The sequence below is a fragment of the Petaurus breviceps genome, unplaced genomic scaffold, assembly GCF_028583685.1.
Source record: "Petaurus breviceps papuanus isolate PSGF00001 unplaced genomic scaffold, PetGlider_PUasm1.0 208, whole genome shotgun sequence".
Classification (NCBI taxonomy): Eukaryota; Metazoa; Chordata; class Mammalia; order Diprotodontia; family Petauridae; genus Petaurus; species Petaurus breviceps.
This window is the reverse complement of record NW_027185852.1, coordinates 25,021,336-25,049,335: the sequence shown is the minus strand read 5'-3', so window position 1 is coordinate 25,049,335 and position 28,000 is coordinate 25,021,336. Positions and strand designations below refer to the sequence as shown.

The 28,000-nt window shown below is 41.3% G+C and overlaps 1 long non-coding RNA gene across 1 annotated transcript in view; it reads left to right on the top strand.

Moving 5' to 3' along the window:
- Nucleotides 1-18,178: 18,178 nt before the first annotated feature.
- Nucleotides 18,179-28,000, top strand: part of LOC138165200 (uncharacterized) — an 11,307-nt gene continuing 1,485 nt past the window's right edge. Inside the window, exons 1-2 of the long non-coding RNA XR_011169304.1 lie at nt 18,179-18,700; nt 25,720-25,870. This is a non-coding gene — a long non-coding RNA (uncharacterized lncRNA). The remainder of the gene's footprint in view (nt 18,701-25,719; nt 25,871-28,000) is intronic.

Here is a 28,000-nt window from a genome sequence, read left to right as displayed (position 1 = left end):
CTCTTCTAGTTAACTAGCTATGTGACCAGTTGAATCATTTCCCAGTGCCTTGGTTTTTCCATCCATATAATGGGGATAATGTTTGATGTTGCCCATGTCATAAATGAGAGATCAGGCAGGCATATGAAGCTTAGTTAGAAAGCAACTCATCTGAAGAAGATCTAAGAGCTTTTTTAGGGACCTGCAGGTTCCAACAAGGTGACACTGTGATACAGGGATTCAGTGCCAGTGTATCCCACTTCTGATACTTATGACCCATGAGACCTTGGGTATGTCACTCACCTTCTCTAGTCCCCAGGCCTGAGGGGTTTGGACTCAGTGGCCTCTGAGGTCCCTTCCCACTCTAGAGCTATGATCCTGTGCTAACATCTCCACCTCAATCTCCCACTGGCACTTCAAATTCAACATGTCCCAGACTGAATTCATGTTTGTGCCCCTACCCACCTTGGGTATTTTTACTACTGGCCAGTAAATCCCATTTCCAGCCATTCCATTTCTAACCTTGGACCTTTGACTCTCTCTTCTCCTTCCACACATCCAACAAGTCACCATGTCATCCTGCTTCTATCTTCATGATAGCTCTCACATCCAGTTCCCCTCCTCAACTGCCACAGGAACCAGCCTTTTCTGGGATCTCATCTCTTCTTACCTAGGCTATTTATTACACTAGTCATCTAATTGGTCTTGCTCACATTGGATCCCTTCTCTACCCATACTACCCCCAAACCTTCCTGGTGAATCACTGTGAGTATGTCCATCCTTTGGTGACTCCCCATTACTGATCAAATTAAATATTAATTGTTTTATAATATTTACATTATAATATTAATAGTGTGATTAATTTAATCAATTAATAATTTAAATATTAATAGTTAATTAATAATTAAGTATTCATAGCTGATCTTGGCATTCAAGTCTTCCCCTCTCCCCCACTGACTCAAAGTTTGACTCAAAGCTACCTTTCTAGCTTTATTACCAAATCTCAGAGTTGGAAGGTACCTCAGAGGCTGTCTAGGCCAACACATACAAAACTGAATTACCTCTCTAGTGTTTCCAACAAGGCTTTCATTTAAAGACCTTTAATTAAGTGAAACCCATTGCTTGGTGAGATGGCCTAATGTACTTTGGGCCAATTCTAATAAATCTGCCTATCTATAGCAAGTCAGGACTGCCCCCTGTTCTCCCATTTCTTCCATTTAGGGCCATGATGAAACTCTCACTTCATCATTGCAATAGCTTCCTAATTCATCTCTTTAACCCAAGTTCTTCCTCATGTGGCCCCTGGTCACATGTTTCTCCTACAGGTATGCTCCTCCAGGGGTGTTCCCTGGGCTTGTCTACACTTCTCACTAACAGCATCTGTAGTTTGGGGAAAGTGTGCCCCAGGTTTGTAGGGGAGGAGAATTGTTCTATTACTGTTTTTAAAAAATCCAACTATTTCATTAAATGCCTTTACTTTGAATTGATCATGTCCTTTGGCTAACTAGTTAAAGTAAATACTTTGACAGGGGCCTATGTACTATGCTTTTGCTGGGATGAGGACCTACAGAGTACTTTGAAGGTAGGGGTAGTTTTGGGGGGGATTCCTCATGCAAAAGGAAAGAGTGTTCCAGGTTCTGGCTCTAAAACTGGCAGAAGGAATTTAGAAAGCCTGACTAGGGATTATGAGGCCCTGGGCCAGAAACTAAATACCCTCAGGGCACAGGTGGTGTTTTCATCTCTACTGCCAAAAAAGGAAAAGACTTAAGAAGAGAGGAGGGGGTGAGGTAGGGATTTGCAAAGTGAAATGCTGATTAAGAATTTGGTTTTGTATTTCTAGACTAAAGCTTAAAATATAAGAATTACAGGCTCTTGGCCAGGCAGGATGGAGGAAACATACAGTAGTGAGGACTTGTAAAAATATATCTCCCTGAAGTTTTGCAAATCTGATCTAGCAATCTTTAAAAAGGGATGGTAAAGACAAACATTACCTTCACATATCTGACAAGTCAAATGCCAAGGGGAGTAAATTAGATTAGATAAAGCATTTATTAAGCATTTGGGATGTACCAAACAGTAAGAAGACTAGTGGTAGAGACACCAATAATTTGTAAGAAATAAAATTAAAAAGAGGAGTCATAAAGAAAATACCATGTTTTTTAAGTCTTTTTATGAATGCACACATTAAGATTTACAAGCAAGTGAACCTGAGTTCTTGATACAAGGAGGAATATTGGACCTCCCAGATATTAATTAGACTTGATAAAGTCAGAATCAGGACAACTTTGGCTCTGGATGGAGATAACCTTCAAAGCAAACACATATTCAAGTAGGTAGATAGAAAAGGAAAGAATGGTTGTGAGCCTTCGGGTGAAGATCAACAGAAGAAACCCAAGTGATATTGTCATGGATGCATGCTTTTAAAAAACTCAGCTATTTCATTAAATGCCTTTGCTCGTGTCCATGGATTGCCCAGCCAAAGGAAGAAATGGATGAGTTCAGGAACAGGTAAAAGGCATGGCATAGGAGCATTATATCAAATCAAAAAGTTCTAGGCACTGGGGGATACAAAGATAGAAACAGAATACCTCCTGCTCTCAAAGAGTTTACTGGGGGGGTAGGGGGGGGTGGAGAACAACATGTGCTTATGTGAGTAAATACAAAATATATATGATGACTATCCCAAAACAAATACCAAATATCTTTTTTTAGGGGAGGAGGAGATAAGGGATATCACAAGTGGTGTGGAACAGCAGGGAGATCAAGAAAATATTTGAATGGATGTAGCCCTTGAACTGATTTCTGAAGAAAGCAAGTGACTCTAAGAGGTAGAAGAGGGAAACCATTCCAGGAATGGAAGGCCACAGAGTTGTGAGATTCTAGTGAAATAATGGAAAGAAAATGCTTTGCTACCCTTAAAGCACCATATGTCTGTTGTTGTTATAATAATACTAATGACAAATGTTATTACTATCCAGTCCTCTATTGCAGTGATGCTTTCATTCTCTGAGCTTTCCACAGCACTACTGCTAAATTCTTGCAATGTTTTTTCTTTTGAATATTTTATTTTTCCAATTACACTTAGAAACAATTTTTAACTTCTTTTTTTAAATTTTGAGCTCCAAATTCTCTCTCTCCCTCTTCTGTCCCCTCCCACTGAGAAGGCAAGCTATTTGATGTAGGCTATACATGTGCAGTCATGAAAAACATGTTAGTCATGTTGTGAAAGAAAACACAGACCACGAAGAAACCTTGCAAATAAAAAAAGTTTTAAAAGGTGTGGTTGGATCTATATTCAAACTCTATTAATTTTTTCTCTGGAGGTAGATGGCATTTTTCACCAAAAATCCTTTGGGATTGTCTTGGGCATTCATAGCTGATCATTGTACAATATTGCTGTTACTGTATACAGTGTTCTCCTGGTTCTGCTTACTTCATTTCATCAGTTCATGTAAGTCTTTCTAGGTTTTTCTGAAAGCATCCTACTTGTCATTTCTTATAGTACAATAGTATTCCATCAAAATCCTTGAGGGCAAAGACTTTTTTTTTTGGGGGGGGGGTGTATCCTCAGCCCTTATCACAATGCCTGAAACACACTAAGTGCTTAATAAGTGGTTTGCTGGTTGATTGGTGGGTTTGGCAGCTTCCCTACTGATAGAGAAGTAAGCTTAAGTGTGGAAAATTGGGGTTTAGGCAGAATTTTTCAGCACCACCTAAGAGCCTAGTTAGATGTAGACAGGCTTTGGAGCAGTACCGTGGATCACCTGGCTGGGGAATCCAGACATGCCACATTTCCAGGCCTAGGCACCATACTTCAGGCAGAACATTGATAAACTGGGGCAGATACAGAGAAGGGCAACCAAGGTGGTCTAAGGCTTAATATAACACCACCTGAGTATCAGCTGAAGGAACTGAGCATATTTAGCCTGGTGGGTGGAGTCATATTTATGTGTGTGTGTGTGGGGGGGGTATTTTGGGTAACTGTGACAAAAGTGATGGTGAGTGGCATCACCCCAGGCCTACAGCCACTGGGCTCCAGGACTTTGGGAAGGATAAGACAGCCTTTCAGAGGCATTTCTCAGCAGCTATTCCAAAGAATAGCAGTTACTCCCAGAGCCCCTTCCTACCCAAATGAGCAGGGGAAACACAAGACAGCACAGAATACATTTCTTCTATTACAGTCAGGACTCACACATTACATCAGTCAATCAATAAGCAAATATTAAGGGTTCCTTACTGGTCAGGCATTGTGCCAGGCTCTGGAGGATACAAAGACAAGAATAAAACATTACATGCCCTCAAGGAACTTATGTTCTATCTGGCGTAGCAACAAATATAAAAACCAAATGGATACAAAATATAAAGAAAGTAAATATGAGGCGATTTGTAGGGAAATCACACATCTAAAGGGATCTGGAAGGACCTCAGCTAGGGAGCGATGCTTGAGCTAAGCTCAGGGTTTCTCAGAGGGACAGGTAAGAAGGCGAGGGGCATTTAGACAGACGTGACAGTGAGGGATGGAGTCTGACTTGACTACACAGGAGTAATGTATAAGGAGACTGGGAAAGTAGGTTCAAACCAGGTTGTGAAGGATTTTAATGTATAAAATTCTCTTCCATAATATTGTCTATCACTCTTTATGCGACTTCTTGCATATTCTATATGATCATGTTGTAGGTGATCTAGATTTCTAAATCTCTTTAAAATCTAAAACAATATATTTCAAGAAGAAATTTGACATCTGTATGAACAAAGTGCTTACCATATGACATCAAAGATGATTTTATTAAATTCAAGGTAAGGATATGGTAGGAATACTAGAGTCAGGGTCAAAGACCCTGGGCTCACAACCTAGTTCCTCACCTGTAAAATATTCAACTTACCTATCTCACAGTTTTCATGAGGATCAAATGAAGTTGCCAATTTAAATATGTAGAAGGTCATAATGAGCTTTATAAACATCAACATTTATTGTTCTGTGTTATGATTTTGACAGATGCCTGAAAATATCTTCCAGTTAGATTGCTAGAGTGCCAAAAATAATTACCACCAATCATATCACTTTTTCAAGTGAAGGCATTGTCTCACTTAACAGGTCCCTGTTAAAAAGCACATGTGCTATATGGGATATTAGATCTAGTATGCAAATATATTTAATTATCTTAAACATCTGATAATCCCTTGGGGTCCAGATAGCTAGCCCATCCTGATCTTCCTTTTTCCTGATATTGGACAGAGACTATATTGATGCATCTATAATATGAGGCAGAAACCCCAATCTCACAGTACTTTTCAATCCTATGGCTAACAAATTTCTACCTTTTCTTTTCCTGAGTTTTGTGAGTCAGAGTCATAGGCTGACTAAGCAAAAAAGAAAACAAAACAAAGAACCCCTTCCCTGTTACTCCACCCTGTTTCTCATCTTCATTCATCGCAGCCCCACCATTCTGGTTCTCTCCTGCTCTGTAGCCAGAGTTAAAGCCCAAAGAGTTAGCAGAAGTCAGCAGTGCATAGAACTCAGTAGAATAGTAAATGAAGTTGGAACAAGCAAGAGGGAGAAGGAGTAAGGGCACTGGGGGATGGCAGCCCTGTGTGGCATCTGCCCATAGTAAGCCCCTGGAAGACTGAGAGCTTGTCTCAGATGACATCTTTTGATGAAAGCTGAGGATTAGCTGTAGGGTTGGAAGGGGGAGTAACATACTGGCCACACCTCTTTCTTAGGGCATAGAGGAACCACTATGGACATGAAAATGCCAGTCACAGGGAACTGTGAGAGCAAATTTGGGCACAGAAGTAGGAGAGTACAATGCATTTTGAGGGGAAAGAGAGGAGCCCAGTCTGATGAGTGTTGAATTTACAGAGGCAGCTAGTATGAGGGAATGCTAGTGAGTAAGGTTGGTGTCAGATTGCAGAGAGTATGACTACCAGGCTCTGGAGTCTGGCCTTAGCTTGCTAGGAAATGGGGAGCCAGTGCAGGATTTGGAGTTGATTGGAGCTGTGCCTTATTTTTAGTGTGGTTTCTAAAGATCTGTTTGCCTTTTTGTGCCTGGGTTGTTTCAAGGAAATCAAAGTATGTACTTAGGGAATTACAGCTGCAATTGTCCACTTGGGGAATACAATTAACTCCTTGGCACTGACTTTGCAAGGGGAGTGGATAATTACAGACCCAGCTGGCCAAAACTAAACTCTGTTATTTGCACATGCAATTTTGCACCTGCAATTAATTATGGCCCCCTGACAAAGCACAAGCCAAACATAGCAATTAATTTCCTATTTTAAAAATCAGTGTAATAGTAAAACTTAGTTGTTGTTTTATAAAGAATGGGGAAAAGGCTGATAGAAACTTATCTTTTAGGAATGTGTGTATATATTATATATGTATACATCCATACGCACACATAGATATAGATATATAAAATGTGTGTGTTTGTCTATTTGTATGTGGTAAATGGACTCTTTGGGATGCTGACCCTTTAAGTCTACAGTCCCGGGACTTGTGTCTCTATGTTAGTGTTTTAGAAGTTGTCAGCTAGGAGCCTACTGAACACAACCCTAGTGTTGGAAAAGCCTAGGTATTAGTCCTGATTGCCAACAACTATCTCTTAGACCCTTGGCAGGTCACTTCAGAGCCTCAGTTTCCCCGTCTGAAAAGCTGGCATATTAATGGCAAGCCACTTTCACTAAAATTGTCCTCCAACTATGCCCAAAGGGCTGTAAAACTGTGCATACCCTTTGATCTGGCAATACTACTACTAGGTCTGTATACCAAAGAGATCTAAAAAAAGTGGGGGGAGAAGCTATTTGTACAAAAATATATAAACAAGAGGCAGCCAGGTGGCTCAGCGAGTAAGAGCACCGGCTCCAGTGTCGGGATGACCTGGATCAAATCTGGGCTCAGATACTCAGCACCACACCCAGAAATAATAACTGGCTATGTAACCTTGAGCAAGTTACTTAACCCAGATTGCTTAAAATATATATATTATATATATATTTTTAATAATATATATATATATATATATATATATATATATATATATATATATATATAAACAGCTCTTTTTGTGGTGCCAAAGAATTGGAAACTGAGGGGATACCTATCAACTGGGGAATGACTGAAAAAGTTGTGGTATATGATTGTGGTGGAGTACTATTGTGCAATAAGAAATGATGAACAGGATGATTTCAGAAAAACCTGAAAAGACTAATATGAACCAATGCAAAATGAAATGAACAAAACCAGGAGAACACTGGATACCGTAACAGTCATATTGTACAAAGATCAGTGGCAAATGACTTAGCTATTCTCAGCACTACAGTGATCCAAGACAATTTCAAAGGACTCATGATGAAAAATCCTATCCACATCCAGAGAAAAACTATGGAGTCTGAATGCAGATCAAAGCATACTATTTTTCACTTAATTTTTTTCATATCTTTTTTTCTTTTGGGTCTGTGTCTTCCAACATAACTAATATGGAAATATGTTTTGTATGATTGCACATGTACAACCTATACCAAATTGTTTACTCTCTCGGAGAGGGGGGGAGGTGAGAGAAAAGGGAGAAAATTTGGAACTCAAAATTTAAAAAAAAATGAATCTTAAAAATTATCTTTATATATAATTGGGAAAAAATACAAAACTATTTAAAACTTTTTAAAAAGTTATTCTCCAAGGCTTCATTATGGTGGATAGTATATGCTGCATTTATAGAGATGAAAAGTCACAAGACAGTAAGTCAAGTCAAGTCAACAAGCATTTATTATGCACTTACGATGGCCCAGGCACCGTGCTAAATATGAGGGTTAAAAAGAAAGGCAAAAAGCAGCCCCTGCTCTCAAGGCGCTCACCGTACAATGGGGGAGAAAGCATGCAAATGACTGTGCTCAACAAGATGGACCAGAAGACGGATACAGGATAAACTGGGGATGACAGAAGAGGGTAGTGAATAAGGAAGCTAGGGAAGGTGGCAATAAAGGAGAGTTCCAGGGATGGGGGGAGAGCCAGGGAAAATGTGAGGAGCTGAGCCATGGAGGGTCACATGGGAGGAAAGACCAGGCGACCAGGGTCAATGTAGCCTAGAGTATGAGAAGGGGAGGAAGGTATAGGGAGGCTTGGAAGGCAGGAAGGGGACACATTAACAAAGGACTTCACAAACCAAACAAGAGAATTTTACATTGGATCCTGGAGGGAATAGGTAAATGGCTTTGTGGGCAGCCCCAGTGATGCCTCTCACCTAAGGACTGGCTCAGAAAAGTCAGAAAGCCTGCTTTAATTTCTGGGCAATGAATTGTTTTTATCCATAACTTTGAGAGACTTGTGGAGGGCTCTTGAGCTCATTGGAGAAGTGCTCCCATGATTCAATCCCCATGTTTGACAGCTTGCTCTGCCTCCCTTCCAGAACTGAGAGATCCAATGAAAGAATAGTTCAGCAAACTCTAACACCTGTATAGAGGTAATGCTCCATAGAAATATGAATATAAATGCACATGCGCTTAACTCTACAATGCTTTATGGCTTACCTCTGTTATTTCATCTTCACAGCAACCTTGGGAGGTAGATGCTATTATAATTCTCATTTTATAGATGAGGAAACAGGCTGAGAGTGAAAGGCTGCCCATTAGGGTCCAAGCTTCTCATGGTAGGCCATTTCAAAATACTGGGCTGGTCCTCTAAGGACTACCACTAAGTCTGTATCCATCCCCCACCCCTGGCCTGTCCTGGGAATTTGCCCAGATTTGGAGGCCCTGCCTGAATTTGTGTGCCTTGCTGGGAGAGCCTTCATAAAAGCAGGTTATTTCCATGAGGCAGCAGAGAAGGGAGCTTAGGTTGGGGGTGTTGGGCTTTTTGGGGGTGTGGTAGGGAGAGGAAAGCTGCAGCTTGTTCATGTGACTTCATTAGCATAAGAAACTCCCTCTACCAATAGAGACTGACTTCTAATCTTTACCTTCTAGTCTTAATGAGTTACTCAGGGCCCTGAGAGGGTAGGGGGTTGCACAGGACCACATAGCTAGTTTATATTAGAGGCGAGATTTGAACCCAGGTCTTGCTAACTCTAAGTCTGGCCCTCCAGCCAGTATGTCAAGTTATCATTAGTGAAGAAGCTGACCATTCCAGAGGCTATTTATTCATGTTTCCTTAAAAGGATCTTTATTCAAACCTTGGTTGGATTTAACAGAGCCTGATGGGAACACAACAGCAGGGTGGGCAGCCACATGTAGGTGTCTTCTTGCCTCCTAACTCACCTGGTAAAGCCACAATTTTGTCAGCGCCTTGATCCTTCCACTACACATCTCTTAGGTCAGCTACTCTGAACTCTGGATCTTCGTCAGAAGAGGATATGTGGGACCTGTTTGCCTCATGAATCACTTGCCTCCTGAGCACAGCTATCAGTTCTCCAAATCAAGGACTGTGTCTGATAACATCCTCTACATCTCCCAGTCCTGCCTTATATACCTGCCAGCAGCGCGATCCTGGGCGAGTCACTGGAACCTCTCCCAACCTCAGTTTCTTCAGCCGTAAAATGGGCATGATCATAGCACCTACCTCCAAGAATTGTTGGGAGGGTAAAATGACATGAGATAGGTAAAGTGCTCAGCACAGTGCCTGCACAATAAATGTGTATTTCCTTCCCGCAACTTCTTGTTACATCATGTCTAAAAACTCAAAATTTGGTTGCCGCTTCTTAATTACTTATGGACTAGATGAGAGTCCAATAGACTTGAGTTCAAATCCTCTCTCAGAAATTAACTATGTGATCCTGGGTAAATCAGTCTGCCTCTTTCTGTGCTTCAGTGTCTTCATCTGTGAAACAAGGTTGGACCAGACAGCCTCAAAGGCCTGTTCCAGCTCTAAATCTTCTACGTGGTCTAAGCGGAGTATTTGATTTGTCCTGGAAGGTATAACATTCCCCATCCCTACTCTAAGGTAATTACTAATGTCGTAGTACACAGGCTTGACCAGTTACCAACAAAATGGAACTCTCCAACACCAGCATTAGACTATTCCTCTTGGCTATGTCTAAGGATGGAGCTCTGCAAGTTTTAAAACTATCTTTATTCTTACTACTACTACTACTACTACTACTACTACTACTACTACTACTACTCTTACTACTTGTCTGCCACAGAGTGGGAACTAAAAAAAGACTTATTGATTGAATGAATGATCGATTGCAAGGGAAGGTTGCCCTGGGTGTTGGCCATCAATAGGGCTCTTGGGCTGCTTGTTATGACTTCTATAGGATGGCCTCCATGGCTGCCAACTGTCCCAGAGTCCCCATGGGCACAGAGGGAGGGGGAATGAGATCATGCATGTAGGGAGCTTTGCTAACCTCAAGGCATCATATAAAGACTAGTCATTATTATTATTGTTGTTGTTGTTGTACTTGGGGAAAAAATAAGAATGAAACTGGTTTGCTCAGAAGGCAGTCATCTAGGTGGAGCAGGAGGTAGTGTCCCCCAGGTCCTTCCAGAGCTCACTGAAATGGGGAACCATCCAGTGGAACCATGGGATAAAAGGCACCAGATTGGGGCCTGGATTTGGGTCCCATTTTTCCTATTGACTATATGAACTTGGGGCAGTCCTTTCCCCAAATGAGCATTACCCCCAAGCAAATCATTTAATCTCTTCCAACCTCAGTTTCCTCATCTATGAAATGAGAGGGATGGATGAATTCAATGATCTCTGAGTTCTAAATCTTTCCAGTTCTAAATCTAGGATCTTATCAAACTTAAGCCCAGAAGAGTTAAGGGACTTGCCTGAGAGACAGGAATTTGAACCCAGGCCCTCTTGACTTTAGTTGATCACCATGTCTAAGTGGTCTCAGTTAAAGTCCCACCTTCTTTCTACAAGAAGTGTTTCCTGATGCCTCTTAATTCTGGAGTCTTTTCTCTGTTGCTTAACTCTAGTTTTTCCTGTCCATAGTTTACTTGGCCCCAGTTATTTACATGTTGTCTCCCCCATTCTACTGTGAGCTCCTAGAGAGCATGGGCTGTTTTTTTGCCTTAGCAGTCCTTGGCCCATAGTAGGCACTTAATAAAAGCTTGTTGCCTGCCTGACCCCACGATGCCTCTGCTTTCTCCTCTATTAGAGGAGGGGGTTAGACCAGATGGCCCTGAAGATCTTTTCCAGAGCCAAGTTCTCTGATGTCATGATTCCTGGCCCAGCTATGGTAGTCTATGAATGGTCACTCCTGACCTTTAAGGTCATGGAAAGAAACAAACCCTCCCAGCTGAGAAAACAACATAGTCTAGAACAGCTGAGCTCAGACACAGTGTTACAGTGTTTAAAAAAAACTCTCTGAAAACTGAAACGGGCCTGAAGAACAGTGTGTTGTTTTAAAAAAGTCTCTAAAAAAAAATCCAAAAAGCACATTCCTTCAAGATGGCGCCACCTCAGCTTAAGCTGATCAGGAAAAATGGCCCTTGGCGCTATGCTTGCCCCTCCTTCCCTCTGAAGGCTCCCAAATGAGCTTGAGCTTCAGGGGAAGTGCCTTTGGCAGCTGGCTGCTGGCACCTCAGGTAGGCACCAGTGCCCTGAACATCTGCTGCCTTTCTCCAATGTTTTCCTAAAGCAGGGCCTGATTATTTTGGTAGCTTTGGAATTTTTAGAATTCTATTTCACTTCACAGGGTTTCCCCATTCAGAGAGGCCATAATTACGAAGTTTTCTCTTCTCTTTTTTGGCTCTTCTGGGCTCAAATACAACAGGCTCTTTGTCTGATCCTTGGCAGAGATGTTTCTTTATTAGGTCGCACCAAAGGCCTCTTCTTTCTTAGTGGTGTTATTCTTCCATGAGAAAAAACCTCCTCACCAAAAAAATAATAACATAAAACCAAAGTGGCATTTTAACTTGTTGAAATTAAACAAACAGGAAATTCTGAAACATAATCCAACAAAAAAATGTTCATATGAATCCTATCAAGCTGTATTAGTTGCAGTTGAGTTGAAAATGAATGATGCTGGTTCCTGGATCGGGAAGGAAGGGCCAGCTTTAGGAGTCTGACACAGGCCAGGAGGTTGTGGGGAAAGTGAGACAGCCTCTGAAAGGGGACTGGTCTTCAGCCTGTACCAGACAGGAGCTAGACATAGTGCCATCAGTTTCCCCACCTGCAAAATGAGGGGCTTAGAGTCAATGGCCTTGTAGGTCTCTTTCAGCATTCAGCCTGTGGAATTATTTTTCTTCTCTGGGCCTCATTTTCCTCATTTGTAAAATGAGGGGATTAGACTGAGGGTCCTCTGAATTTCTTTCCCAGTCTAGACCTGTGAGCCTTAATGCCTCTTCTATGAGTGTGCTCAATCACACAGATACTTGACTTCCATTCATTCATTTATTTGAAAGGCATTTCTTTTTTTTTTCTTGGAGGGGAGAAGGCAGGGCAAATGGGGTTGAGTGACTTGCCCAAGGTCACTCGGCTAGTAAGTGTAGAAAGGCATTTCTTTCCAATGAGATATTTCACATTGCCTTCTATTTTTTTTTTAATTTGTTTGGATCTGTTTAATAGTATCTTGATTTCTCATAGTCACTAGCTCCATTTGCTCCAGTCTAATTCTGAAGGAATGATTCTCTTCAGTGAGCTTTTGAGATTCTTTTTCCATCTGGCAAATTCATCTTTTTAAGGCATTCTTCTCCTCATTGCCTTTTTGAGACTCTTTTACCATCTGAGTTAGTCTATTTTTAAGGTGTTATTTTCTTCAGTTAGGTTGTTGACTCTCATTTCATAATTTTCTTGCATCATTCTCATTTGTCTTCTTAATTTTTCCTCCACTTCTCTTATTTGGTTTTCAAAATCCTTTCAAAGCTCCTCTATGGCCTGTAACCACCTCTTATTTTTCTTGGAAGCTTTTGGTGCAGGAGTTCTGACTTCACTGTTTTCCCCCTGTTCCATGCTTTGATCCTTTTTGTTCCCAAAATAGGAGTGTAAAGTTGGATTGCTCTGTTTGCTTCCTTTGCTTGCTCATGTTGTCACTTAATTACTTGACTTTTGAGCCTTTTGCCACAGTAGAACTCTGCTACCAGAAAGGGGAGCTTTTTCCCAAATCACTGGAGTTTTCTCAGCTGCTGGAGCTATATGTTGGGTTTCCTCTCTGGGTTTTTTGTTTTGTTTTGTTTTTTGGAGGGCAATTGGGGTTAAGTGACTGGCCCAAGGTCACACAGCTAGTTTTTGTGTTAAGTGTCTGAGGCTGGATTTGAACTCAGGTCCTCCTGACTCCAGGGCCAGTGCTCTATTCACTGTGCCACCTAGACACCCCTGGGTACCCTCTCTGAAGCCTCAACACGCTCTGGCAAACTGGTCATGCACCCCAGGACCTCCACCCTAGACAGCAATCCAGAACTAAGCAGGTTAGAACAAGAGCGATTACCCCTCAGACTGGTCACTTGGTCCCCCTACAATCTGCAGGCCAGGAACTCTTGTGAAGAGAATAAGAACAAGACCAAGACCTGGCTTTTAGATAATTTAAATGTGGATTTATTGATCAAGCGTGTGACTGCCTGGAGTATACACTCAAATCAGGCAGCCCCCAGTTGGGATAGAGACAAGGCTTATAAAGGCAAAAGCCATACTTGGGGAGGAGTGCTAGCATAAGTGTGACATACAGAAGCCAAGAACAGTCATTGGTTGGATCTATAGCTCAGGGCTAATTAGAGAAACATGGTGCAAGGGTACAATGATGTGACTGGGGTCCTTCCTGGAACAGGGTGGAGGGCACAGGGGCAGTGGAATTCCCGAACAGGCTAGGGTCATGGAGCAGGTCAGCATCACGTTCTGGGTGAAGGGTGTGGGGGACCTTGCTTGGTCTCTTGCATGGGATAGACTTGCCACATGATCTCTATATAGACTTGCACCATAATTCTTTTTTTTTTTTAAGCAATTGGGGTTAAGTAACTTGCTCAAGATTACATGGCCAGTTATTTCTGGGTGTGGTACTGAGTGTCTGAGCCAGGATTCGATCCCAGGTCATCCCGACTCTTACTCACTGTGCCACCTGGCCACCCCTTGCACCATAATTCTTATACATGCTGCTGTTTCAAGGCTTACTGATTTAGGGAAGTTCTAACTTAAGAAAAGATAAGGGGCCAGAACTATGCCTTGGGTAAATCTTATCCAAGACTGCACCTTTAAGCTGTTACAAGCAGTTACAGGGCTTATGATAAAAACAAAGACAAATATAAAGGGGCTTAATGGTGGCTTAATGGCGGGCTCCAAATCAGGTGGCATGTGATTTGGGTTACCTTACAACACTCTGAAGCAGCAGGGCCACTGAGCCTTAGCTGTTTTTCACCCCAGGGGCAAAGGCCGGACCACACTCCTGAACTCCCTGTTCCAGAAAAGTCTACACTGACCTCTTACTTTGTCTTTGGCATCTATGGGTTGATGGCTGGTCAGGCTGCCCTGAGGCTAAAACCTCAGCTGCAGCAGGGCTGGGCTCCCAGAGCGCTGAGCTGGTGCCTTCCTTCCAGCCTGCTGGGCTGTCTTCAGTGAGAGGTTAGCTTCTCTCTGTCATTTTGTGGGTTCTGTAGCTCCAAAGTTTGTCTAAGTCATTTTTTACATGAATTGAAGGAGGTGGAAGCCGGAGCCTCAAGGGAGTCCTGTTTCTACTCTGCCATCTTGACTCTACCCCCTTAGAAAGGCATTTCTTAAGCACCTAATGAATGCAGAACCTGGCCTAGTGGGGGTAGATAAGCCATGACTCTTCCCCCTCTTTCCCCTCTTCCCCCAAGATGATGACTGTCTCCTAGGTGAAATAAGACCAAGGCACAGTCAGTACAGAATAGAACATAAGTGCCAAACAGTGAAGGTGAGAAGATGACCAGGGAGTGAAATGAAGCATGATTGGAGTCAGGCAAGATGGAGCGATGTGGACCAGATGGGCTTGGAACTGGTTACTTGACTAGATCCTAAGAATGTTGAATGATAGATGTGTTGTCCTAGAGGAAGGCCTCTAGTGGGATGCCCCGGAGATCTGGCTTTGATCCTAACTCTTTAAAATGTTGGTCAATGACTTGGTAAAAGGCGTAGATAACATTCTTTTCAAATTTGAGGTGGATATGAAACTAAGAAGCAAAGCAGCTATGTGGGGTGACAGAATCAGGTTCGAGAAAATATCTCAACAGCAGAAATGGCAGACTAACTCTAGTAAGAGAATATTTTATTATGAGAACACATATCCCTCCCCCTCATTGCAGAGGCAGGGAACTATGGGTGTGGAATCCTGCGTGCAATGCCAGACATTGGTCAATGTATTTATTCATTCGGATGAGCTGGGGTTTCTTCCCCACCCCCCTGCCATTTTAATTCTTTGTTACAAGGTATAGCTCTCTGGAAAGGAAGATAAGAAGTCAGACTGTCAGTTAAGAAAAAAATCTTGCAACAAATATTTGTGATAAAAGTCTGATATCCAAGATAAGGAACTGCCACAAATGCTTAAGGTCAGGATCCATCTCCCATTGGTAAGTGACCGAAGAAAGATGAATCATGGTATACGGTTGAAGGGATGTTTCTTTTTCAAATAAAGAATATTTTCCAAAGCTGGGGTCTGCAAACAGGCCTCCCACCTGTTTTCGTATGACCCTCCAAGCTAAGGATGGTTTAAGTTTTATTGTATTTAAAAATATAAAACCCCTTCTTAGCTTCAGCCCTAGAGGAAAAGGACAGGATTAGGCCCTCTGCCCTTAGTTGCAAAGGAGGCCTATGAGCAAAATAAAAATCACCTTCTACTGTGCATGAAAAAATAAGACTTGCTTAATCATGTATTGGAAGGAAAATTACACATGGTAGCCTTTTCGGGGGCCTATTTTTGTGTGTACTGATTGCCTTCATAGCACCAACAGCTTACATTTATGTGGCCCTTTAAGGTTTTTAATGTGTTGTTGTTCAGTCATGTCTCTGTGACACCACTTGGGGTTTTCTTGGCAGATACTAGAGTGGTTTGCCATTTCCTTTTGTAGCTCATTTTACAGATAAAGGACTGAGGCAAACAGGGTGAAATGACTTGCCCAGGGTCACATAGCTAGTAAATATCTGAGGGCAGATTTGAACTCATGAAGATGAGCCTTCCTGACTCCAGCCTGGGTGGTCTATCCACTGCCCTACAGTTTGACTTCTGCAATAATATCTACCTTTCAGGCCGATGTTCAAGTCAAATGTACATACAGCATTTTGCAAACCTTAAGGTGCCATATGAAAAGGCATCCATACAACTTCTGTAGAAAGTAACTAGAAAGAGTAAAAGTTCCTTGAGCACAGGGACTGTTTTCTTGACTCTAGATTCCCATTGCCCAGCACAGTCATTAGTAAAAATAAAAGGAAGTTCTTTGTAACTGTCTATCCTTGAAAGGCTTTAAAGAAACTTTAGAACTGAAAAATTCCCCTCTACAATGAAATTGATGACTGAACAACAAAAATTCTCCCCTGTAATAAATGTACCAGACAATTCAATTCAATTCAATAAACATTTATCAAATGCCTAGCCTATGCCAGGCATTGTGCTAAGCACTGTCTGTGAACGCCTTGGGAGCAGTTCTTTATCCAGCCAGATGATATTAATATGCCACTTAGAAAGAGTGCCCAAGAAAGTTTCAATTATTCAAAGAAACATCCCTCCTTCCGCCTTGATAAACCCAGAGGTTATAAAAACACATGGAAGGACAGTCGGGAAGATGCCTGAGTCTGGAGTCATCTCCTGGAAAATCAAAGGGCTCTTCATCTTGGCTCTTTGTTTTCTCCCCCACAGGAAAATAGGCAGTTTCTTTGATTAAAAGAACCCTGGGATTGGATGGTTTTTCAAACAGAATGTTTCTTTTAAAATGACCTTTTCTTTCTTTGTCAGTGTGGTGCTCTTTTGCAAGGTTTGCAAAGATTTCCCCTACCCCTGGTTAATTCTTCCTCTCTTTGACTGGGAAAAATGAACAAATAAATGAGTGAATGAACGAATTTTAAAAGAGCATTCATTAAGAATGTAATATGTGCCAAGCACTATACTGTGTTCTGGGAATAGACAGAAAAAAAGCAATACCATGTCTGCCCTCAAGGAACTTGCATTCTAGTAATGCGCAACAACAGAGAGAGTTGAGTGGTGGGCAGAGAAGGGTGCTCGGGTTTGGAAAGTTACAAAGCTGAATGGGTTCCTAAGGCAGTAGATTGGTAGCCTTTCGAGCAGAAGTGGTATTATTGGTTTGATTATTGTTCCAGAGCTGGGGAGAGGCTACAAGCAAGATGACAAAGAGGAAGATGGCCAGAAATGAAGCTTGGCTAAAGATTTGCTGGAATGTGATGGGTGAGAGGAGGTAATGACCAGTCAGGGCAGTTGGGTCCTGGAGTAGGAGGTGAAGGGTGGTAGTGAAAGGGTTAATTTCCCCGGGGCATGGTTTCCAGTCCAGATAACAGGGGCAAGAAGATAACCAGAGAGTGAAACATGGCTGGAGCCAGTCAAAAAGACAATTTTTAGTTTGAGGATGGAAACATGCAGAGGTAGGAGGGCAATTTTAGAATCTACCAGCATTTTAATACTAAAACAGCTTCTATTTTCCTATGCATCAAGGTTTATCAAGTTCTTTCCTCATAACCACTCTACAAGGTGGAGAACGAGTATATAATTATGCCCATTTTACAGATGAGGAAACAGGTTTTGAAAGATTAAATGTCTCATTCAGGATAAGTGAACCAGGATTTGATCCACTTTCTGATCATCTCTAGCCCATGCTAAGTCCACTCGTACCTTCATCTTTCCCACCAGAAACTTGAAGCGCCTTGGTCTCTGACAGTTGCATCTTGCTTGGATCCAGGTCTTTACCTCCCTTCTGAGCCCTCTCCAGCATTCAGCATAGGACTTGGCACACACAGCAAGGGCTTAATAAATGCGTTACCTATTTATCTACCTATCTGAATCCAAGTCCAGAATTCCTCCTACTATGCTGCTTGAGGCACCTCTTCCTGGACTACTTCTGTATCTCCCACATGATTTGATGGTCGAGGACCCCAGGGGGCAGCAGATCACTACTCCTCGGGGAGTATATGAAATGTATAAGGGATTCTATTACTGTTGCTCATAAGCCCCCATCAAGTGTGCTCCCCACTGATTATTGGCCAGAGTTAATTACCTTTTAATAAAAATATTTACTAAGCAAGTATAACAAGGCCAATTGCAACATAAATATCCTCCTGAAAGGGGAAGGTGTGCTCATCCCTTCCACATACAAGGTTCCTGTGTGACTTAAGCTAGATGTGGTAGTTACTAGAAGTCCTAATCTCCCTTTGTGGTGTCCCCAGGAAATTCTTCTTAGGGAACTTGTAGTTCTCTTTGGCCTCTGAGGGATGGTGCCATAGCTGAGTCCTGAAGATTCCTTTCCTTGATGTCTGTTTTGCTCTCAGCTGGGGTTTTTTCAGCTCCTAGTGCCCTGTGACTGGCAGCTACTGCTGTTCTAGGGATATTACTAGTAACCCTTAGGTGCCAGTCAGACCTCTAATGGCTCTGATGGTCTAATGGATCTCTCAAGTTCACAACAGTCTCCTGGTGTAGGAGAGAAAGCAACCTTCTTCAACTGATGCTCTTTCAGGGGCTTGCCTGGAGTTGCTCCACCATTAAAATGCCTGGAAGCTGGAATTTGTTTTTCTGTCCTAGCCTGTTGTTTTGTTCACAGTGCTGTAGGGTGTGACTGATTCTCTTTCAATCAATCATGACATTTCCTTTGAGTCATCAGCTTTCATCTAGTGACCCAGGTATGTGGATTTCTTCAAAGCCCATGGCTTGTCCACCCCTTGTTTATTTCTCTGACTGAGCTCTCTGGGCCTTCTATAATTACATTCATTAGACCCTTATATAGAAATAACCAAAACATGGGCTTTCAGAGCTGGGAGTGTTCTTAGAGATGATGGAATCATGAATATCAGCTGTTCCCTGAAGTTGACCTTCTGCCTCTTGTCTCTGCTTTCACAATGAACCGTGATGAGCAAGGCAGCTTGGGAAGAAATAGACATTTGGGTTGGGAGGTGAGCAGAGTCCACAAGACATCACAAAGTTCCTTCAAGGGAAGCTAATGTGGAGGAGTAGGGCAGCCCGAGGTGCAGTTCACCTTGGTTGTCGACCGGTAGGAAACCATCTGGCGCTTTCTATTTTACCTAATTATTAAGCATGTCTGAGACAAATAACTTAACCTCTCAGGATCCCAGGGGACTGAAAGCTAAAAGTTGTGTTGAAGGCGCCAACTGCATTATAAAGGGAGTTTCTTCCTCTGGAAGTTCCGAGGGGGTAATGGGACTGGACCTTGAATTTTCCCACACATTTCAGCAGCCCAGATCACTGGCTGTCTCCCAGCCCACTTAGATACTCAACAGTCCTTTCACCGTGGCTCTCCACCTACCCAGACCACTTAATACTTTTTTCACTGTGCCACCTGGACTACCCCAAGCTATTTATCCCTCCTTAATCCCATCCAATTCTTCTGATTGTCCTTTTTAATATATATATGTTTTGCAACATTCAGTTCCACAAGCTTTTGAGTTCCAAATTTTCTCCCCCTCCTCCTCCTCCTCTCCCATCCCTCCCATATTTACCCCATACTCCTCAGCATGCGGGAGGTTTTCCTTGATTTTCTCCTGACATTCAGAGAGTATTGGGGAGCCCTCCGGCCATCCACCTGTCACCCTTCCATCTCAGCAGGGACTACCTTTGGCAAGCTCCCCGTTTTATCCCTCAGCCCATTTTTATCATCAGAGGATCATTGAACAAGGTTATTCCTGTTATTATATCTTCCAAGGAATCTTGCAGAATTTTAATGTATAGATAAAAGACATCTTATTGTAAAAGAGTCTTTAAGGGGGCATTTTGTTCTACTTAGTCGAATTTCTATTTCTAATCATCACACAATAAGGACAATGAAATCCTGGGTTCTCTGCCTCTTTCTTGCTCAGTCATATCTGACTCTCAGAGACCTGATTTGGGGTTTTCTTGGCAGAGATCCTAGAGTGGTTTTCCATTTCCTTCTCCAACTCACTTTACATGTGAAGAAACTGAGGCAAACAGGGTCAAGCAACTTGTCTAGGATAAGTTAGATAGCTAGGAAGTATCTGAGGCCAGATTATAATGAAGGGCCATTGTTGAGGTGGATTTATAAAAACCTCCTTAGAGTTAGCTAGCTGGCCTTATGGATAAAGGCCCTGGCATTTAGAAAATCTGAGTTTGAACCCTCTCTCAGACACATATTGTGTGGGTTCATCACTTAACCCAATCAATTTCAGTTTCCTCATCTGTAAAATAGGGATCATAACTATGGATCTCACAGGTCTGTTGTGAAGATTAAATGTGATAATATATGTGAAGTGTTTTGCCTATATAACCTTAAAATGTTATATAAAGGGGAGCTAAGATTACTATTTACCAATACCCTTACCAAGGATGCCCTTGAGTTGTCTATAGATGACTTTCATATGGATTTAATTAAAGAAGGGAAAAGAAGCATCTAGGTGAGAGGTTTTGAAAGTTTTGATGTTTTCTCAGTCACCTTTTTTCAGCATTAATAAGATCCAAGATTTTTTTTCATGCCTCTGACACCTTCCTCTCTTTCAGATACCTTGTATATTGGCCCCTTAATACTCTCATAACTGTCCAACTTCAGTACAGATTCTGACTCTAAGGGCACTTGGTCCAATACAGCTGCTTTCCCCATTTTTGGTCCTGTTGGTGTCATTTTCTGCCTCCTCTATAAACACCTCCAGGTGTTTCCACTGTCCTTGATGGAGAGAACAGTTCGCTAAAATGATGTTTTTTGGGAATCCTTTCCATTTTTCTTGTGTTTCTAATCTTCCTTCCATTTTCAACCTTGAATGCACTTGGGATATCTTTGCTTGGATGGGTATCTTGCCAAGCTATTGTTAGACTGGTTTTCCTCTCTGCTGCTTTTTTTTCTGTTTTATGAGACACTAATAATTATTAAATAATAATTGTCCCTCCCTCTTCTCTGTAAGATTTTACAGATGAGTTTAGATTCTAAGCCAGTGTTGTCCTTGGCAGCCACCCCATTCCCTTTCCCCACTTAGTCAAATGTTTGCTGACTAAGGTGCTTTTTGGTCTTTTTATTGTGGTGATTAAGGTACATCAGTTAAACTACTGGATAAAAAATATAATCAATGTTGATGTCAATGTCGTTCCTGCTGTCTATTTCCTGTTTTCAATTTTCAGTTACTGGAATAATTAGATTGGGGTAAAGTTACTTCAATTATTCTCATTATTATTCTTTCTTTCCTTCTTTTTGCTGGTTCTGCTCTTGGTTCAGTAAATCAATGTTCTCAATTATCCAGTCATCTGACTAGGGGAAAACTGCCACGTCAATAACACCTTTTCCTGTTTGTCAAAATTGAATCTATTTTGTTTTTTTTTAATGTTATTAGGTGCTCACCATGTCCAGCAACGAATTCTTTTTTTTTTTTTAAGCAATCAGGGTTAAGTAATTTGCTCAAGGTTACACGGCCAGTTATTTTTGGGTGTGGTGCTGAGTGTCTGAGCCCAGGATTCGATCTCCAGGTCGTCCCAACACTGGAGCCGGTGCTCTTACTCTCTGAGCCACCTGGCCGCCCCTAAGCAATTGGGGTTAAGTAACTTGCTCAAGGTTACACGGCCAGGTGTTTCTGGGTGGGTGCTAAGTGTCTGAGCCCGGGATTCGATCTCCAGGTCTTCTCAACACTGGAGCCGGTGCTCTTACTTGCTGTGCTACCTGGCCGCCCCAACGAATTCTTTTTTTAAATAATCTATTAATAAATGCTTGTTGATGATAATACATAGATCTAAGTCTTCTATGTAAAACCAAGAAGTCTTTGGGCATTCTCACTCCTTCTTCCCAAACAATGATTTCCCATTTTTCTTTCCATCTTTACCTTCTTCACATTGATGCATAAGGTCAATAAGTGTCAGAGTTTATGTTGATTTAATTTGGATGGTCTTCTCCAATGAGTTGGGGTCCTCTGCTGCTCTGGTACCTTTACCATACTTCTCTTTGCTAGGCAATCCTGATTTTAAAAAAATGAAAAACAAAACGAAGAGGAGAACAAATATGCAAGCTGTAAGTCAATGATCTAGAATTCAATTTCTTGACAAATTCTACAAATTAATCATCAAAGAAATGATTAATTAATATGTTCAAAAGGAAGACGCAACTACAAAGTATCAGTTTGGCTTCATCAAGAGTAGGTCATACCAGGGCGGCTAGGTGGTACAGTGAGTAAAGTGCCAGCCCTGGAGTCGGGAGGACCCGAGTTTGGTTCCAGCCTGAGACGCTTAACACCCACACAAAAATACTAGCCGTGTAACCTTGGGCAAGTTACTTAACCCCAATTGCCCTCCAAAAGGCAAAAAATAAAAACAGAGTAGGTCATACCATACTAGCCTTATTTGCTTTTATGGCAGGATTACTAAACTAGTAGATCAAGAAATCCCGCAGATAGAAAGTATCTGGATAGGGGCGGCCAGGTGGCTCAGTGAGTAACAGCACCTGCTCCAGTGTCAGGATGACCTGGAGATCGAATCCCAGGCTCAGACACTCAGCACCACACCCAGAAATAACTGGCCGTGTAACCTTGAGCAAGTTACTTAACCCCTATTGCTTAAAAAAAAAAAAAGTATCTGGATTTTTATTGATGCATTGATAAAGAATTTCATGCTATTCTTGTGGGAAAGATGAAGAAAGGTGGGCTAAATAACATTCTAATTAAATATAATTATCTAACTTGTTGAATGGCTGGACTCAAAGAGTAATTATTAATGGTTCAATGTCAACTTGTCAGGAAGTCCCTCTTGGAGAGTCCCAGGGATCTGTTTGGCCCTGTAATCTTTACAATTATCACCAATTGAAGTGAACTGATCCAGCCATTCTGGAGAGCAATTTGGAACTATGCCCAAAGGGCTACAAAACTGTGCATACCCTTTGATCCAGCAATACCACTACTAGGTCTGTATCCCAAAGAGATCATAAAAAAAAGGGAAAAGGACCTACATATGCAAAAATATTTATAGCAGCTCTTTTGGTGGTGTAAAAGAATTGGAAATTGAGGGGATGCCCATCAATCGGAGAATGGTTGAACAGGTTGTGATACATGAATGGTGAACAGGTAGACTTCAGAAAAACCTGGAAAGATTTACATGAACTGATACTGAGTGAAGTGAGCAGAACCAGGAGAACATTGTACACAGTAACAGCAACATTGTGTGATGACCAACTTTGATAGACTTAGCTCTTCTCAGCAATGTAACAACCTAAGATAATTCCAAAAGACTCATGACGGATACTATCCACATCCAGAGGAGGAGCTATGGATTTTGAATGCAGATTAAAGGATACTATTTTCTCTCTTTTATCTTTCTTTCTCATGTTTTTTCCCTTTTGTTCTGATTTTTCTTTCACAAGATGACTAATGTGGAATTGTGTTTAATATGATTGTACATGTATAGCCTATGACAGGTTGCATGCCATTTTGGGGAGGTAGGGGAAAATTTAGAACTCAAAATATTATAAAAGTGAATGTTTAAAGCTAAAAACAAATAAATAATCTTAAAAAATAAAACTATCACCAATGACTAGGATAAAGGCATGGATGGTATGCTCATCAGATCTGTAGATGACATGAAGCTGGAAGGAATATCGGAGGGTCAGGATCCAAAAAGATCTCAGAAGGCTAAAACCATGAATTACTGAAACTAGTAAGATTAAATGCAGAAGGAAAAAATGTAAAGGGGTACACTTGAGTTCAAATATTAATTTCACAAGTACAGGATAAGGAGGCATGGTCAGAAAGCAATTGGTCTGAAAGACATCTAGGAATTTTACTAGGCTATACCCTCAGTATGAGTCAACAGTGTGGTGTACAATCAGCCCCCCAAACTAATGCAAGAGAAGACTTCTTTAAGAGAAACAGAGCTTCCAAGAATAATAAGGTGAAAGTCTCTCCATTCTCTGTTCTGATCAGATCATGTCTGCCCTGAGTATTTGAGTTTAGGAGATTCATTAATTCTGGAGATTATCCAGAGGATGGTGGCCAGGATGGTGAAGGGCCTTGAAGTAGTGAAAGGCCTGAGTTCAACAAATAAGTTGAAGGAAATGAGCATGTTTAGCCTGAAGGGAATATTCAAAGGAGGCATGATACCATATTCAAGGACTATCATAAAGAAATTTATTTTAAAACAATTCTTTGGTATACATATAATTTTACCACTTATTAAAGACAAAAGCAAATTTGCACACAAATGAGATGGATATGCTTGCTTATTTTTCTTAAAGAATTAAATCTTGGAGCAGCTAGGTTATGCAGTGAATAGAGCACCAGCCCTGGAGTCAGGAGGACCTGAGTTCAAATCCCACCTCAGACACTTAACACAAAACTAGCCACTCAACCCCAATTTCCCTACCTTCCCCCCTCCAAAAAGGGAAAAAAAAATTGGACTAAACCTTGGTGGAATATCTGATACTGTTAGATGAAGAGCATCTTAACATTTTTTCAGAGTTGATAGATATTTTGATTTTATAATCATCAATGCTGAGAATGCTGCTTCACATAAATACATAGTACAAAATGGCAGAAGTATGTTTAGGGCCATTTCAGAAAATGTTGGAAATTCTGTTTGGTCTTTGTTCTGTTTGGTTCCAGGGGACAGAAGCAGGAACAAAAGGGGAGGAGGAGTGGCAAGTAAATAGATAAATTTAGGCTTGATTTTGGGGAAAAAATTTTAAAGTTGACTATCTTTTGCCTCCTTTTATATCCTCAGTGTTTAGCATAGTGCCTCACATACAATAGGTGCTTAATAAATGTGAATTAATTGATTGGGTTGTCTCAGGAGCTGGTGAGTTCTGCTTTATTACCCGTCTTTGAGCAGAGGTTAGAAGATCTCTTGTCAGATGGGGAAATGGATTGGATATGGAAATGGAGGTCACAAAAAATTTGGCGATGGTGAAAGGTTTCTGATTGTGCAACAACCAAAAATTAATTCAAAATCAAATGCATAATGAATCCACGGTGTTTCTGGCAGAGCTTGTACATGTTGCATTACTCAGCTTCACCGCAGCCTTGGTTCTGAACACAAAGTATGCGCACTTTGCCCTGTGCATGCCCATCATGACATGCAACACCAATAAACACTTTAAGAAAAAACCCTTGGCTCAGATTCGAGACTATTTTATGTTATGAATGGCAGTATTTTTGCTGTACATACAAAACTGTTCAATGAATTTTGACTTGGGACTAGGATGGAATTTCCCACAATTTCTGAAATGGCCCTAAACATACTTCTGCCATTTTGTACTATGTATTTATGTGAAGCAGCATTCTCAGCATTGATGATTTTAAAATAAAAAATATCAACTCTGAAAAAACATTGAAGATGTTCTGCGTCCTACAGCATCAAATATTCCACCAAGATTTATCTCTTTGTGTAAAAATAAACAAGCATATCCATCTCAGTGTGCAAATTTGCTTTTGTCTCTACTAAGTGGTAAAATTATATGTATACCAAAGAACTGTTTTAAAATAAATTTCTTTATGATTTATTATCAGTAAATGTTTGATTCGTATATCTATTTTATATACCTATATATGTATGTAAAATATACATATTTTACATACGTATATACCCAGGATCACATAAAAATTTCTCGGGTGTAAAGGGATTGAGAGTGGAAAAAGTTTAAGAAGACTTAGGCTTCATTAGGATCCCTTTCAACTCTAAAACCCCATGATCTGTTATGTCTATGTTGCAGGCCCTTGCTGTTCTCTGCTACCTTCTGCTGTTCTTGACCAAGATACATTACTCTGGCTAGAGGGCAACTGTCAGGATTTTAGGAATGTCTCACAGCCAGAATTAGACTTGGGTCAGCTAGACCTAAGCAGCTAGCTCGGGAAAGCTCCAAGGTATTTTATGTCTCTCTTTCATATTCACATTTTTCCTTTGCTATCTCCTCTGACATCCTCTGTTTAACTCTTATCCAAGTATGAGTTATTTTCAGAGCATTCCTTTTAGTACTATGATACTTCTTGTTCCAGAAAATCATTGCCTAGGACTCTGTTACAGTGCAATAAAGATACTGAGTGGTTACATGCAGACAACATTTACTAAGCAATGCATGCCAGTCGCATGACAAACCTGGACCGAGGCTCTTGGTAGCCAAGGATATTGACCATTGGTTTCTACCCAGTTAACATATAATTTGGAGGGAATGAAAAATAGGAAGAAAATGGAATGAAGTGATTATGATACCAGGTTTCTTATTGGTGGAGGATATAGGCAGACAGTCAGGTGAGGGGTAGAGGGGTATTCTTGGGACCAAGTAACATTGGGGGGGGGTCAACTTGTGACTTAAAATCAGGGGACTTACAAGAGACTGAAATTTAGTTTTACTAAATTGTGGTTAAAAAACAAAACAGAGTCACTTATGCTATTTTTAATATTACAACTCTAGTCACCCAGGCTTATAACCTTGATGTCATTCTTGACTGATCACTATCATTCAGCCCCCATGATCAAACAGGTGCTAAGTCTTATTAATTCTACCTTAATATCTTTCACATGTGTCCTCTTCTCTCCAGTCATGTGGTCAGTGACTTGACCACCTAGCACTTGAACTGTAACAGCAGCCTCCTAATGAGAGTCCTTGCCTCATGTCTTCCACATGACTGACAAAGTGATTTGTACAAAGCTTAGGTCTGACCATGTCACTCAGTAAACAGCAGTGACTCCCTATTACCTCCAAAATCAAATATAAACTGTTCTGTTTGACTTTTAAGCAGATACAACCCAACCCAATCTACCTTTCTGGACAGCTTGTATATATCATTCCCTTTACTACTCTCTGTTATCTAACCATACTGGTCTTCTTAATGTTCTTCACATCTCATGTTTCTGTGCCTTTTGTCTCCCATCCTTAGAATATACCCTTTCCTCATCTCTGCCTCATAGAACTCCTTGTTTCCTTCAAAACACGGCTCAAACACCTCTCTAGGAAGCCTTCCCTGATCCCTCTCCAGTTATTGGTACCCTTTTCCCCACCACCATTATTTGGTATATATGTCATGTATGTCCATGTTATCTTCCCTGATAGAAGGTAAGCTAGGGAAGGCAGGATTGATTTCACTTTGGTCTTTTACCCCTAGCACCCAGAACAGTGACTGACATGTAGAAAACACTTAATAAATTGGTTAATTTGTTTATTGATTAATTTTGATTCTATTTAGTAAACTGAAAAGAGAGCTGCTGGTGGGTGGGTTGCTTTCAACCTCATTTCATATCTCTATTGTACATGTAAGCCACACAGGACTGGGTTGGGTGGAAAAGATTGAAAAGGATAGGTGACTTTTACTCCTCTTCACCCACACTGCCTTCCCTTCCCCCTCCCCCCAAGGCCAAAATCGTGGACTTTTATTCTTCATTCCATCCAGAAAATAAGTGCTGGTCTTTCTCCATTTAGCTGGGGCTTTTGCCTGGCTTCCCCTAATTTTTATCCATTGGTCTTGCTTCTGTCCTTTGAGTCAACCCAGAAGTCCTTTCTCCTCTTTGCCATGACAGCCCTGCAGATATTTGAAGACACCCCTGGTGTCCTCTTTAAGCCTTTCCCAGAATCGTTGCTGCTTACATCATTACAGCCACTGTTACCCTCCTTCTTGAGAGGCATGGGGAAATCCTGCACGGTCCAGTGGTTGGAGCCCTGACCAATCAGCAGCCCTGGGCTCATAGAATGCAAGTGAAAAAAGAAAACCAGTAAGAACAGACACTTTTTGTTGTTGTTTTAAGTTCTGTAAGAGTGCACCTCGCTTATTGAATAGGTTGAAAATTAAACTGCACCCAACAAATTAAGTCTTTATTTGGCCTCTGTATCAAATGCAAGGTCCTGCCAAGAAGTTGGGTTTGTCGCTGTTGTAACATGAGCCCCCTCTGTTGGACCTGTGGGGTCAAGACAGCAAGTAGTCTGCCAAGCAGAGGCACACGATTAGCATGGAGAGATAGATAGATAGATAGATAGATAGATAGATAGATAGATAGATAGA